The following is a 14,095-nucleotide window of genomic DNA, read 5'->3' on the forward strand; positions in this document are numbered from 1 at the left end:
TATCTCGAATTTTGTATATTTTTAACCCGAAAATTTTAATTTATTAATTTGAATTTAATAAAGCAAAAGTTTTTTTAACCGAAGTTATCGCGCGTTATTAATTCATCCCTCGCTCACCCAGAAGAAATTAACACCCGCCAACCACTTGTAGTTTATTTGGATCCTTCCGCCCCTCCATCACATTGGTCCTTCGAACCTTCCAAGGTTACATGGTAGTTCCCAATCCTTAGCGTGTTTGTCCAACGTTTTTTGTTTCCATTCCACGTCTACACATTTTTTTTTTCGCACTTGTCCAACTCCACTTTTTTTCATATGTAAAACTCGTTTACACTCACATGTACATGTATTTTCCTCAGCTGGTTGCCAAGTCCGCGTAAAAGTTTACAAGACAAAAAAAAACTATTAAAGTTTATAGTAAAGAAAAAAAATTGTAATTAAAGTGTTCACCGCGATTTCTTATGCGTTCGAATTATTTCCATTGCCCAATTAATCTCCTCACGCTTTTTAAATTTAAATTAATTTAAATAGCAATTAACGTATGCACCGCGATTTCTTGTGTGTTCGAATTCACGCGCGTATCCGCAAACCGGTGCACTTGCTTACATACATACATACATCGTCATATATTGATGCACGCACATATCTACATATCCACAACACAAAATCCATTTCGGTGTCGCACATTGATTTAACACAAAAAAAAAAATGTTAGAGGAAAGGAACCCAACACCCAACTAAATAACAAATTACTTACGTTTTTGTGAACAACGCGCGTGCATACATACTTACCTGTGTACTTACGCATGTATGTACATATATCAACGCATTCGTCCATATGCACTGATAGTTTGTCTTTCGCGCACAACACTTGCGGTGTGTAAAAGCGTTCGTTTTGTTCCTTATTAACATAATTAAACAACAAACCAAAAACCAATATAAACAGCGGCCGACAGCTGTTTTCGGAGTAGTGGTGACACGTGAGTCGATTCGTGATATCGATAGGCGGCTCAAGCGCGCCAAATTCAAATCAGTATCATCATTTTTCCAGTATCATCGTTCCCCTATACATCCGTCCATATTTATAAATTATATATAATTTTTTCCGGCCATTATTGTGCGGACGGAATATCCGCCCATATTTATAAATAGAAACATATACATTATTTCCAGCGCTATCGAGTCCATATTTATATATCCGCCCATATTTATAAATAAATACATATATATTTTTTCCAGTACTATCGTGCCCATATTTATATATCCGTCCATATTTATAAATCATATATAATTTTTTCCGGCCATTATTTGCGCACAAATATATATCCGACCATTTTTATAAATAACAACATATATAATTTTTTCTTCCAGCCTTTATTGTGCTCATATATACATATATCCATTTCCATCCAGATTTATATAAAAATTTTATATTTTTTTTGCCATATACATCTTTATTTACATATATATTTCATCCGTGTTTTGTTTTATATGTACTCCCATCATTACTTACGAATGCATCTAAACTTGTTTTGTAATCACTCCGCTTTGTCTACGTGTAATTTTCGATCCGCATTCGTGCGTTCGTATATTGTTCCGCATATATCCCCATTAAAAGGGGTCCGTTTCCGAGCAACGCGCGGGAGAATTCTCCCGCAATCCTGCGGTGCACAGTGAGAAAATTCTTGCGTCCTCATACAGTCCATTTGTCTTTTCTGTTGTTTTTCCAAAACCAAAGGGCGCACAAACTCGAACTTCGTCGGTAAGGTTGTCCCTGAGTATGTCCAGGGAACCGTCCAAGACTGCGCCGAAGTCTAACAGTCTTTCGTCTCCCTCTGCAACTCCGGAGAAGGTTCGGCCTCCGAAGACTCCGGTGACCGTGAAGCGTACGGATATTTCGCGCAAGTTCCCGTCTGCTCGCAGCCGCAGGGAATTCCCAAGGTCCCGTCCATCTTCATCCAGCCTATCTAAGGGTCGCAGATTCTCGGTTAAAGACTCGGGTGAACACAAAGGTCTTTCCAAGCTTTCAAGCCGGACTCAGATCGCGCACGTTATTGTGACGCACTGTTCTGACGCTCCCGTCACCCGATCCGTATCACAACAGCGTAGAGAACAATCCAGTGATTGTAGCAGCTCAAATCCCTTTGGTCAACTGTCGAGATGGAATACTCCCGATGTCACAAGGCCTTGACGGCCCAAACTGACGAGGAAAGCTTGGCAAACATAAGCCACATCAAGGCGAAGCACGAATCCGCATCGAACAGCTCTCGGCACAGATGACGAGTCTTATGCGTCAGCCAACCGCTCCGTCGGGGCCGCTGGGGCATAGAGTCACAAGTGGAGAAGCTCTATCACTTGAACGCCAAGACGCCAGGGGACGCGAGAACCAACGTGGCTTAGTCCCCCTGACGAATGAGGTTTCCATGCCGCGTGGGAGAACCTCGGTACGAAAATAACCGTCTACTTGTCATGACTCAAGCCAGACAACTCCTTCAGATTCCCGCGGTGGCACAAGAGTCGGGCAAATCCTTGCGAGAGCTGCAGACTGCGTTTCAAGAGTGTCTTTCCGCGCTTGAGCGTTCGGGTGTTAGTACTCAGAATTGGGATGTCTTACTTATCGCCATCTGCACTAGCAAATTGCCGAAGGCCACAATCCTCCTGTGGGAGCAATCAGTGCCAAATAAGACTGTCGTCTCCACTTGGTCCGATTTGAACCAATTTCTCACCGATCGGTATCGTGTCCTGGATGCCACCGAAGAACATAAGTCGGCCCCAAGTGTGCAAGCCATCGCCATTGGCCCCCGCAAATCCTCTGCAACGATGAATGTCCAAGCGTTTCCCGCGAAAGCTCAGTTCAAACCGGCGTCTTGCAAGCTTTGCCATCGGGAGAATCACACAATACGGCTTTGCCTAGTTTTCTTGACATGCCTGTTCAGAGGCGCTTGGAAACCATTAGACAGTAGGGACTCTGTTTGAACTGTTTTGCTCGGTCATCAAGTGATGGGCTGCTCAGTGCGCATAATTGCCATACCTGCAAAGAACGTCATCATACTCTGTTGCATCCTAGTGATGTGTCCGTGTTCTCATCGTCCGCTGCGCAAGTCCCACTATTCAGCGCCACAGAGCGTCCGTCCACCAGCAACCAGCTCACAAATGCTCAAAGTTATTTTGCATCTACCCCAGGCAGAGGCCTCTTAGGCACTGCGATTGTGCGATCTGCACCATCGCGATGTGGAGCACCATATTCGTGCGTTGATCGACTCTGGGGCCGATTCAACTTTTTTATCCGAGGAAAAAGGATATTGGTGATTTCGTCGGGCTAGAAACCATCTTTGGATGGGTTCTGTGTGGGGCTATCAAGCCTGACCCAACGGTGTCTCGATTAGTTTTCGCTGCACAGACGCGAGTTAGTCCGGTAGCAAAACTTGAGGTACTCCTAACCAAGTTTTGGGAGGTGGAAGACCTTCCCGCAAAGCCGGAAAAGGAAGATGATGTATTCTGCGAGCGGAATTTCCAGGAGATCAGCCAAAGAGGGAAGGTCCGAATAGCGTCGACTTGGGTCCTTCAAGACCGATCTCGTGGGCTCAATTCGGAATGAAGCAAGGCTTCTCAAGGATCCCGTCCTAAAAACGCACTACGATGCCATAATTCGAGAGTACGAGGAATTGGGTCATATGATTCGGGTGACGCCGCCTCAAGATGGGAAAAACTTCTATCTCCCCCATCACGCGGTGTTTAAGCCCGATAGCACCACCAGCAATGTATGCGTAGTATTTAACGCGTCGAGCCCCTCCACACGAGGCGTCAGCCTTAACGATGTCTTGCACACCGGGCCTACTCTTCAGGCCGATCTCACGCTTCAGGTACTGAAATGGCGGTTCTTTCAATTCGTTTTCAACGCTGACATAACGCAGATGTATCGACAAATACATCGACAAAGTCGACCCTAGGCATACCCCCTTTCAGCGGATCCTCTACCGAGATCGTTGCGGCAATATTCAGGATTATGAGCTACAAACTGTCACGTTTGGGGTTAACTGCGCGCCATTCTTGGCGATTCGAGTCCTTTTACAACTGGCACAAGACGTGCAAGCGATGTACCCTCAGGCGAGCGAAATCCTTCGGAACTACATGTATGTTGATGATGTCGTTGCCGGCGCTTATACTGAAGACGACGCTCATACGAGAGCTTCAAGCTGCTTCGGAAGTGGACTTCCAATAAGAAGGAAGTACTTCAAGCTATCCCGAGAGACCACCAGCTGCGAGAGGACTTTCTCGAGCTGGAAGAATCGAGCACTGGGAAAACCTTGGGAATCCGCTGGCAAGCCGCCGTGGACGTCTTCTTCTTCGCAATAGCGGACCCACCATTGAAGGAGTCGATCTCCAAGAGGCAGGTTCTGTCCCATATCGCTAAACTCTTCGACACCGCTGGCTGGCTAGCCCCATTTGTCATCCGAGCGAAGGTATTCATACAACAAATCTGGCTTACCGAACTGGGCTGGGATGATGTTCTGCCGCCTATCCTGCTGCAGCAATGGCACGAATTCCTGCAGGATTACCCAGGCCTCAGTCATCTCCGCATACCCCGTTGGCTAAACACCAGCGATACGCTCTCGTGGGAGCTTCACGGCTTCTGTGATGTGTCACAGAAAGCGTATGGAGCAGCCCTATATGTGCGGGTTCAATATCGAGATCAAGTAAACGTTCATTTATTAACGGCTAAGACCCGTGTAGCTCCAGTCAAAACAGTCTCGCTGCCTCGGCTGGAGATGTGCGGAGCGGTTTTGCTAGCCGATCTCTGGGCGTCGATCGTTCCTGACCTACAACCTCCCAGTTTTAAACCGACTCCACCATTGTGTTGGCTTGGCTCAATAAACCCCCGTGTAGTTGGTCCACCTTCGTGCCCAATCGGGTATCTAGCATCTCCAAAAGCACCAGTGGCCAAAGCTGGTCACATGTGCGTTCCGAGGACAACACCGCTGATCAGGCAAGCCGTGGAGTCTTCGCGGCCAGTAGCCTCTGGTGGCCGGACTGGTTCCAGCGGGACCCCGTGTACTGGCCAACTCTCAATAATGAACTCCCAGCTACCCAGCTGGAGCAACGAGTCCAGTGAAACACCACCGCGACCACCCTACTCGATGACGTTAGCGAACGTTTCTAGGACTATGGTAGGGCATTACGAGTCACCTCGTACATCCTACGCTTCGCCATTAAAAGGATTTCGAAACCTTCCACGGCCCATCTCACCAGTGACGAATTACTCTCCGCCGAGCGCGCCTTGATTCGGACATCCCAGCGTCGAGAATACATCGCGGAGACCCTTCCATCATCCAGCACGCTAATCAATTTGAACCCATTTCACGACCAGCATGGGATACTCCGCTCCTGCGGACGACTCCGGGCCGCTGAGTCCCTCTGGTATGATGAACGTCACCCTATTCTCCTCCCCTATAAAACTCATTTCACGCGCCTGCTCGTCGAATTCACCCGATGATGGTGCGGTATCTGCGCACCAATTTCTGGATCCCACGGATCAAGAACCTGGTGAAGTCCCAAGGGGTGTAAAGTCCGTATCGTTCATCGTCGACGACAACAGACTCAGATGATGGGTGATCTCCCTCGAGAGCGCATCACATACTCCAGGCCCTTCACCCACACGGGCATTGACTTCGCAGGGCCTTTCGAGATCAAGAATTACACCGGGCGTGAGTGTCTCATTACGAAGGGCTATGCCTTATGGACTGTGGGAAGCAGGGGTCAAAAGTTTTAAGACCCTGTTTTACAAGTCCTCTTCTAATGTCAAGTACACGTTCGAGGAACTTTCCACTCTCTTGTGTAGGATCGATGCGTGGCTAAACTCCAGGCCAATTTCTCCCATGAGCGAGGATCCAGAGGATCTGCTGGCACTAAGCCCGGGACACTTCCTGATTGGAGGACCGCTCTTTTCCATTCAACCGATGGCAGCGACTGAAGGCAATCCAGCAGGCTTTCTGCCGCCGCTGGAAGAGTGAATACCTCAAGGAGTTCCACAAACGGAATAAGTGGAAATCACCGGCTCGCAGTCTCCAGACCGGCGACCTCGTGATCGTGTCCGAAGATAATCTCCCCTCCAACGAGTGGCGCTTAGGGCGAATTGAGCGCACTCTGCACGGGGCTGACGGTCTCGTCCGAGTGGCTGATGTCACAATAGCGCATGGGTCTATCCGAAGACACGTAGCGAAGCTCATCCTGTTGCAAGGCAACAGGATCCCTGAGCCTAAAAACCTATAGTGACTCCTACTCCCTCTATGTTCCATCCGAATGTCCTCGTCTCCGTGCATATTGTTCGTTCCCGTGCATCGACTAATCCACTCTCCCCTGCTTAATTTCTTTCGTTGCAGTTCGTCAGATCGCCCCTTCATAACGACATGGCCCCCACGCGTCTGCCGCACCACCGCAGCAATCGATATGCTCCACACGGGACGAACGCGTACCGATGCCGGGTCTGTCGGAGGTTCGTGCACAATCAATCTTTCATTTGCCCTGGTGCTCGCGGCAGACCTCTATCCTGAGGTCATCCAACCAGGCTGTGAGGAGGAGTGAGGAGGTTTTTTTGATCCTCGGCGTCTACGGTCATACCAGGAGGAGTGACTTGATTTTTCTGATTGGCATCGCTTTTAATCCAGTACGAGTTTTTCACCCGAACACCCGTTCCTTTTCTTCAGATTTCTCTATCTCGAATTTTGTATAATTTTAACCCGAAACATTTCGTGTGTGTCGGGCCACCTGTGAATTTAATAAAGCATAAGTTTTTTTAACCGAAGTTATCGCGCGTTATTAATTCATCCCTCGCTTACCCAGAAGAAATTGGCACCCGCCAACCACTTGTAGTTTATTGGGATCCACGAACAGCTTTCTTCTTTGGGCTTACTGTACTGTCCGAAACTCTCCAGAAGTCTCATTGGTTATTGAAACGACAAAATGATAAAACCAACAGTACTCCCCAGGTTCTTTCTCCCCTTTCGCACTCACTATCATTAATAAATTTAATGCGCGTTTAAAAAACCGCACTAACTACCAAAAGTTAAAGTCGATGCTAAAAATTATTACTATTGCTAAGGTGCCAAAACACCGAGACCTAAGGAAAGAAGACAAACATGAATCTAAATGAAGAATGTGAGAGCACTTCGATGTGATTAGTCCCTCTTCTTTACTCACCCGACCATGACCACTGTTCTATTTCAAAGTGTTGTCCCAAAACAAATGTAGTTGTATACGACATACTATGACACATTAGTAAGGGTACTTGAAAGACCAACTTGAGAAAATTTTATATATTTTTTCTTTAACATACTTCCAAAATTAATCCAAATTCAAAAATTAAATAAAACAAAAATGACTTAAATCAAAATGTCTTAAATATAAAAAAAAATAACGTTTGTGTTAGAGCAAACCGTATGGGGATATTTAATATATTTGCTACATGTGTAGCAAATATATGTTTTTCATAATAAAGTTTTTAAAGGATTAGGATTATTCCCGACTTTTTTAGTGTATTTCACAGTTTTTCGTTGTAATCATTGGGCGCAAGATGACGTTGAGTTTGCTGTGGTGTGGTGTAACGATCCTTTCTCGTCTCTTGGGATATTTCTAATATCTCTTGGGCTAGGTTCGGCACAACAAAATTTATTTTGTGCCCGGGTAAAATTAGAACTCGTTTGTATTAACGGGGTTCAAAATAGGTATTTATTTATATTATATTTGGGATCGGATAGGTATGACGTTGATTGCTCCGGTCCTTCCCTAGCTCCTTGTGTCTTCACTGATTACCACTTCAGGTTCGCAATGTATATATTCGATTTGTACGTTCCTCTTCAGAATGTTTCCTGAACGTCGATTGGCCTTCGGATAGATCCTATGACCATTCTATAGCTGTTTAAGAATAAACATCGTGTTCATCTGAAGCGGCAATGGTAATATAAATAATAATAATTTATTTAAGACAACTTAATAAAATAAAAGAATCCCAATTGCCCCATTTGGCGGCCCCTCGCAGAATGTTTAAGAATAAACATCGTGTTCATCTGAAGCGGCTTCACCAAATCAGATGCATTAAAGAAAATGTAATACAAATGTACTTGTGTCACAAAACAACTAACATAGCATATGACTAGAATTACAATCAGCGGCATGCGTTGTGGGAAAAACACTTGTAATTGTAAACTAACCCAAAAAGATCACAACGGCAGGATGTCAAGTGGCCGACGTCGTGCCCAAAATAATAATAATTTTTCAACTCCCGAATACGTGGGTGTGACTCGTATTAGAAAAAGATCTCCTTAAGAACAATTGTTACCTACTAGAGCCTAAGATTTCCTATATAAACTCCATACTTTTGTAAATAAAATCAGTTCATAATTTGAATTCAACGAATGAAGATTGGGTAATTTTCCTTCGCCCGGAATCCCTATTCAATAGCGTTATTTGGCGTATGCTGATCCTCTAGGGATGTTATTGATAGCTCTGCACCCGTCAACTGCTTCTTAGAGATGGTCTTTTCGTGCTCTTGTGCCACCAAGATAGATCCCGTGGCCCTTTTGGTCCTGTTAGACGGAGCTATTGTTGTCTGACAAACTTGAAGGTTACTCGTAAGGCCTTCTCAGTTCTTTGACTCTTGCCTAGATTCTTTTCTCACGATTGGTTTTCACTTGCTGAATCTTTAAGGTTACTCGACTAAAAAGCTTGTTGCTCGATCACTTCTCGATGACTTGATCATTTCCTTGATTTCTGTTGCCTTTATATAGGCAGCTCCTATGGCCTAAAGATTTGATTGGTGTAGTACCGCTATACAGCTGGTACTTTTCCATCGGCCCTCTGCTTTCACCCACGCATTTACCTGTTGCTATGCGTAGTCGCCCGTCTTCTCCCGTCGATTTTTTTATTTAGACTCAGATCGCATCTTTTATTGGCCGTTTGGCATCTTTTCTTGTTGGCGATTACTAAGTATATTTTCGTTTATGGTGGCGGATTAGCGCATCTTTTCCATTACTATTACCCCCTTTTTATTACGCATGTCTGTATTTTGTCTTTTTGTGGTGGAAAACAGTGACTTTGATCAATATCTTAGTTTTTTCCTATGCTAAGATTGTAGCTTGAACATTTTTCCATTTTGATGGCTATAGGTAAGGAAAGAGTTACCATAAAAGTTGCAAGGGTATACAAATTTTGACGCGGTCGAAGTTAGCCCCGGCCCTCTGGTTTTATTATTATATATACTTATACTTATATACTTATACTGGTATCCTAATATATGAATAAGACAAAAATATTCCCCACAAAAACTGAAAAGTTGTTAGCGAAGCAACACGAGTTGCATAAAAGGTTGAAGAAGCTAGAAGAGTTAGATGCTAGTAAGTTTACTAGCAAGATTCTTAACGAAGTAAGTGAGATACAGAAGCTATGGATTAGTTACCATAGCCAAATACTACAGAGTGGAGTAACCGAACACTACTATTTCACAGATGGAAAGAATGAGGAAGGTTTAGATATGGCAGCCAGATTACTAGCCAAAGGAGAGTCTAGCGGGCAGAGCACTGTTGTTTCGGAAAACATTCAAGCAGATGCAACAATGTCAGAAAATGTTGAGGTCAGCAACGGAGAGTCGCGGGGAAACGCGACCTCCAGGAATGATAACCAAGAAAAATTTAAAGACAAGGTTCGTCATCTCCAGCAATATTTGGAGATGGTGAGCAAAGATTTACGTACGATACACAATAGAACGGGCGAAATCTATATTAAGAAAATAAAATTCTTGTTCAGAAAGGTACAGGTGTGCCAAGCTTATACACATGAACTATATAGAGATAATGAAACGTTTAAAGAGGTCATAGAAGAATTGGAGTTCGACCTTCAGAATACCTTGGTAGCATTAGAAGAAATGAAGTAAGTAAGTCGTCTCGCCGACTTGGGTATACCATACACCAGGTGAAACAAATATTTAAAATTTCGAAAACCAAATGTATGTCTATTAAATTGTTTTAGCACTTTAGCGCCGCCACTAGCCAACGGCCAATTCTGCCCTTATGGATCGCGTAGCAAAATACGTTCATACGTTTATTTTGTATGTTTCTAGTCCAATTTCAATCAAATTTGGTAGTTTGATAGAAATAGATATAATTTATTAGTCTGCCAAATTTGATCGCGATAGTCAAAAAATTGCAAGAGCCAATCGGTTTTTTCTAAATTATGGAGGCGGAAGTAGGCGTGGCAACATATTAAAATATATGTATTCTGCGCGCATACTAAGCCAATATACATACTAAATTTGGTGACTTTAGCTTTGTTAGTTTTCGAGAAAATCAGTTTTGTTTAATTTTCGGGGGCGGAAATGGGCGTGGCAAAATTTTTAAATAGTCTATATCTGCGCGTCTATTAAGCTAGCTTACATACCAAATTTAATGTCGGTAGCCTACATAGTTTTTAAGAAAATCAGAGTTATGTAAATTCCGGGCGCGGAAGGGGGCGTGGCAAAAAGTTGGAACAATTATTTTCTGCGCGCTAACTAAACAAGTATATAACGCAAATTTGATGTCTCTATCTGCCATACTTTTTAAGAAAAACAGTTTTATGTAAATTCCGGGGCGGAAGGGGCGTGGCAAAAATTTGAAACAAACTCGATAAGCGTACATACTACACGAGACTGCATACCAAATTTGGTGGCTCTAGCTCTTATAGTCTCCGAGATCTAGGTGTTCATACGGACGGACGGACAGACGGACATGGCTAGATCGACTCGGTTTTTGATCCTGATCAAGAATATATATACTTTGTGGGTCGGAGATGCTTCCTTCTGCCTGTTACATACATTTTGGCGACTTTAATATACCATTTCACCCTATGGGTGTATGGTATAAAAATAAACGATCAGAAAAATTTGAAAGTTGAGAATGTTACCGTGAGAGAGGAACTGCCCGTGTTGCCGAAAATACAGGTACCTACATTTTCTGGAGAACCTAGAGAATGGGATCTGTTTGTGGAATTATTTACGGAATTAATTGAAAAAAGAGAGGATTTAAGTCTGGCTCTTAAGTTCAATTATTTAAAATCCGCGTTAAAGGGCGAAGCAAGGAGCATGGTAGCTCATCTATTGTCACGTTCAGCTGACAATTATAGTGCGGCTTGGGAGTTGTTAACCAAGCGGTATGAGAATAATCGGAGGGTATTTTTCGAACAATTAAGTCGGATCGTTGATTTACCGATGATCAACAATGAATCCGCAAAATGTGTAAAGGGAGTGAGTGATATAGTTAATGAGTCAATACACTTAATTAAAATAAAAACAAAATTGCCCGATGAAGTTGACGTACTATTCGCACAACTCTTACTTAGGAAATTTGACAGAGAGACTCTACAATTGTATGAGAGTCATATTAGAAAAACAAGGCAGATCAAAGATATTGCTCGTTAAGTGCCATGAGCAAAGAAGAGAAAAACCCGCTACAAACTGTTTTAAGTTATGCAGAATTCGAATACCTTACTCCATTTTGAAGAAACAAAGGAGAGTATTAATACTTGTGTAACGGCACAACCAACACTGTTGGCCACAGCTGTAATACAAGTAAAAAATGTAAATGGGGGATATTAGACTCTAAGGGCCCTTATTGATTGTGGTTCACAGAGCACCATTTTGTCCGAAGAGGCCGCTCAAATATTAAAATTGCCTAAAATTAAACAGAATACAGAAATGAGTGGCGTGTCCCTAATAAAAGCCAAAAAATCAAAATATAATGTAAAAATAGATGTAAAGACGCGAAATCCCTGGAAAAGACATATTAAGGTAGAGGCAATTGTGTTGCCAAAGTTAATGGAAGCTCTTCCATTAAAAATAGCAAACGTGGATATGTCAAAATGGCAAACTTATGTGCTAACTGATCCTACCTTTAATAAACCGGTTAAGGTTGATATAATAATGGGGGTAAGCGTATATACAGAAAGCTTAAAAGGGGGAGTTACAAAAATTGATGGCCTACTAGGCCAAAATACTCAATTTGGTTGGATCGTCTCGGGATGCACCGAATCAAAAAAGTATAAATCTGTAGTGGCAACAACAATAGATGTCACAGGTTTTAAACAACGTTGGGAGAACAAGAAAGGTAAATATCAAAATAAAAAAATACAATGCCAAACAAACTCCACAACAAAACTCAGAAAATAAATTTATGGCCCCCGGCAGGACCTCACATTGGAGGTAAAGTAAAAACTGGGGAAGAAAAATTATATATCCCAGAGCCAGTACAAAATAAGAATTTACAGATGGCAATGGTTGAATTAAATAATGATAATTTAAATAATAATGTCAAAATAGATTCAGTTAAAAAATTGTCCGAGTCTGTATTAGAAAAATGGCAGGTATTGCAAAATAAAGAGTCAACATTTAAACAGAATAACTGCTCAAATTTCAGGTATTACCGAAATGTCAAAACACTGTAGCAAAAGCCACATTGGCTTAAACCGAAAGGTAGAAGTAGTAGGTCTTTAAAGTTTACACCATATAAAAAGGCTAGAAGTCAACACAGTAATACACATCAGGAGTGGGTAGATATCCCGAAACAGAAATTGTAAAGCATTGGGCGATATTAGTAATTTGCCAAATATAATATAAAATTCAGTAGAAGCCTATTTAGTAAACCAGAACAGGAAAGAATAGGAAGTCAGTCCAACATGTAGCTGGTTATGCTTCTCTAACAATAATTATCTTACTAATGGTATTGTATTGTATTAAAGTATAGGATATAGTTGTAAACCTAACTATATTTTACAAGCACTGGCAACTAAGGCCTTCGGCTTAGACGAAAACTACATCCATATACATATACAGCCTGGATTCGAACCCGGATCCTCGTTGTTCAGTTGACTAAATGACTAGGCCACTTAGACAACTCATCTACCGAGGACTGCTTACTAATGGTAATATTAATAATAATAATTTATTTAAGACAACTTAATAAAATAAAAGAATCCCAATTGCCCCATTTGGCGGCCCCTCGCAGAATGTTTAAGAATAAACATCGTGTTCATCTGAAGCGGCTTCACCAAATCAGATGCATTAAAGAAAATGTAATACAAATGTACTTGTGTCACAAAACAACTAACATAGCATATGACTAGAATTACAATCAGCCGCATGCGTTGTGGGAAAAACATTTGTAATTGTAAACTAACCCAAAAAGATCACAACGGCAGGATGTCAAGTGGCCGACGTCGTGCCCAAAATAATAATAATTTTTCAACATCCGAATATGTGGGTGTGACTCGTATTAGAATAAGATCTCCTTAAGAACAATTGTTACCTACTAGAGCCTAAGATTTCCTATATAAACTCCATACTTTTGTAAATAAAATCAGTTCATAATTTGAATTCAACGAATGAAGATTGGGTTATTTTCCTTCGCCCGGAATCCCTATTCAATAGCGTTATTTGGCGTATGCTGATCCTCTAGGGATGTTATTGATAGCTCTGCACCCGTCAACTGCTTCTTAGAGATGGTCTTTTCGTGCTCTTGTGCCACCAAGATAGATCCCGTGGCCCTTTTGGTCCTGTTAGACGGAGCTATTGTTGTCTGACAAACTTGAAGGTTACTCGTAAGGCCTTCTCAGTTCTTTGACTCTTGCCTAGATTCTTTTCTCACGATTTGTTTTCACTTGCTGAATCTTTAAGGTTACTCGACTTAAAAGCTTGTTGCTCGATCACTTCTCGATGACTTGATCATTTCCTTGATTTCTGTTGCCTTTATATAGGCAGCTCCTATGGCCTAAAGATTTGATTGGTGTAGTACCGCTATACAGCTGGTACTTTTCCATCGGCCCTCTGCTTTCACCCACGCATTTACCTGTTGCTATGCGTAGTCGCCCGGCTTCTCCCGTCGATTTTTTTATTTAGACTCAGATCGCATCTTTTATTGGCCGTTTGGCATCTTTTCTTGTTGGCGATTACTAAGTATATTTTCGTTTATGGTGGCGGATTAGCGCATCTTTTCCATTACTATTACACCCTTTTTATTACGCATGTCTGTATTTTGTCTTTTTTTTTTGGCCCGTTCCGAATTTATTTTTTTTACAA

Source organism: Drosophila willistoni, unplaced genomic scaffold (assembly GCF_018902025.1).
Source record: "Drosophila willistoni isolate 14030-0811.24 unplaced genomic scaffold, UCI_dwil_1.1 Seg51.1, whole genome shotgun sequence".
Classification (NCBI taxonomy): Eukaryota; Metazoa; Arthropoda; class Insecta; order Diptera; family Drosophilidae; genus Drosophila; species Drosophila willistoni.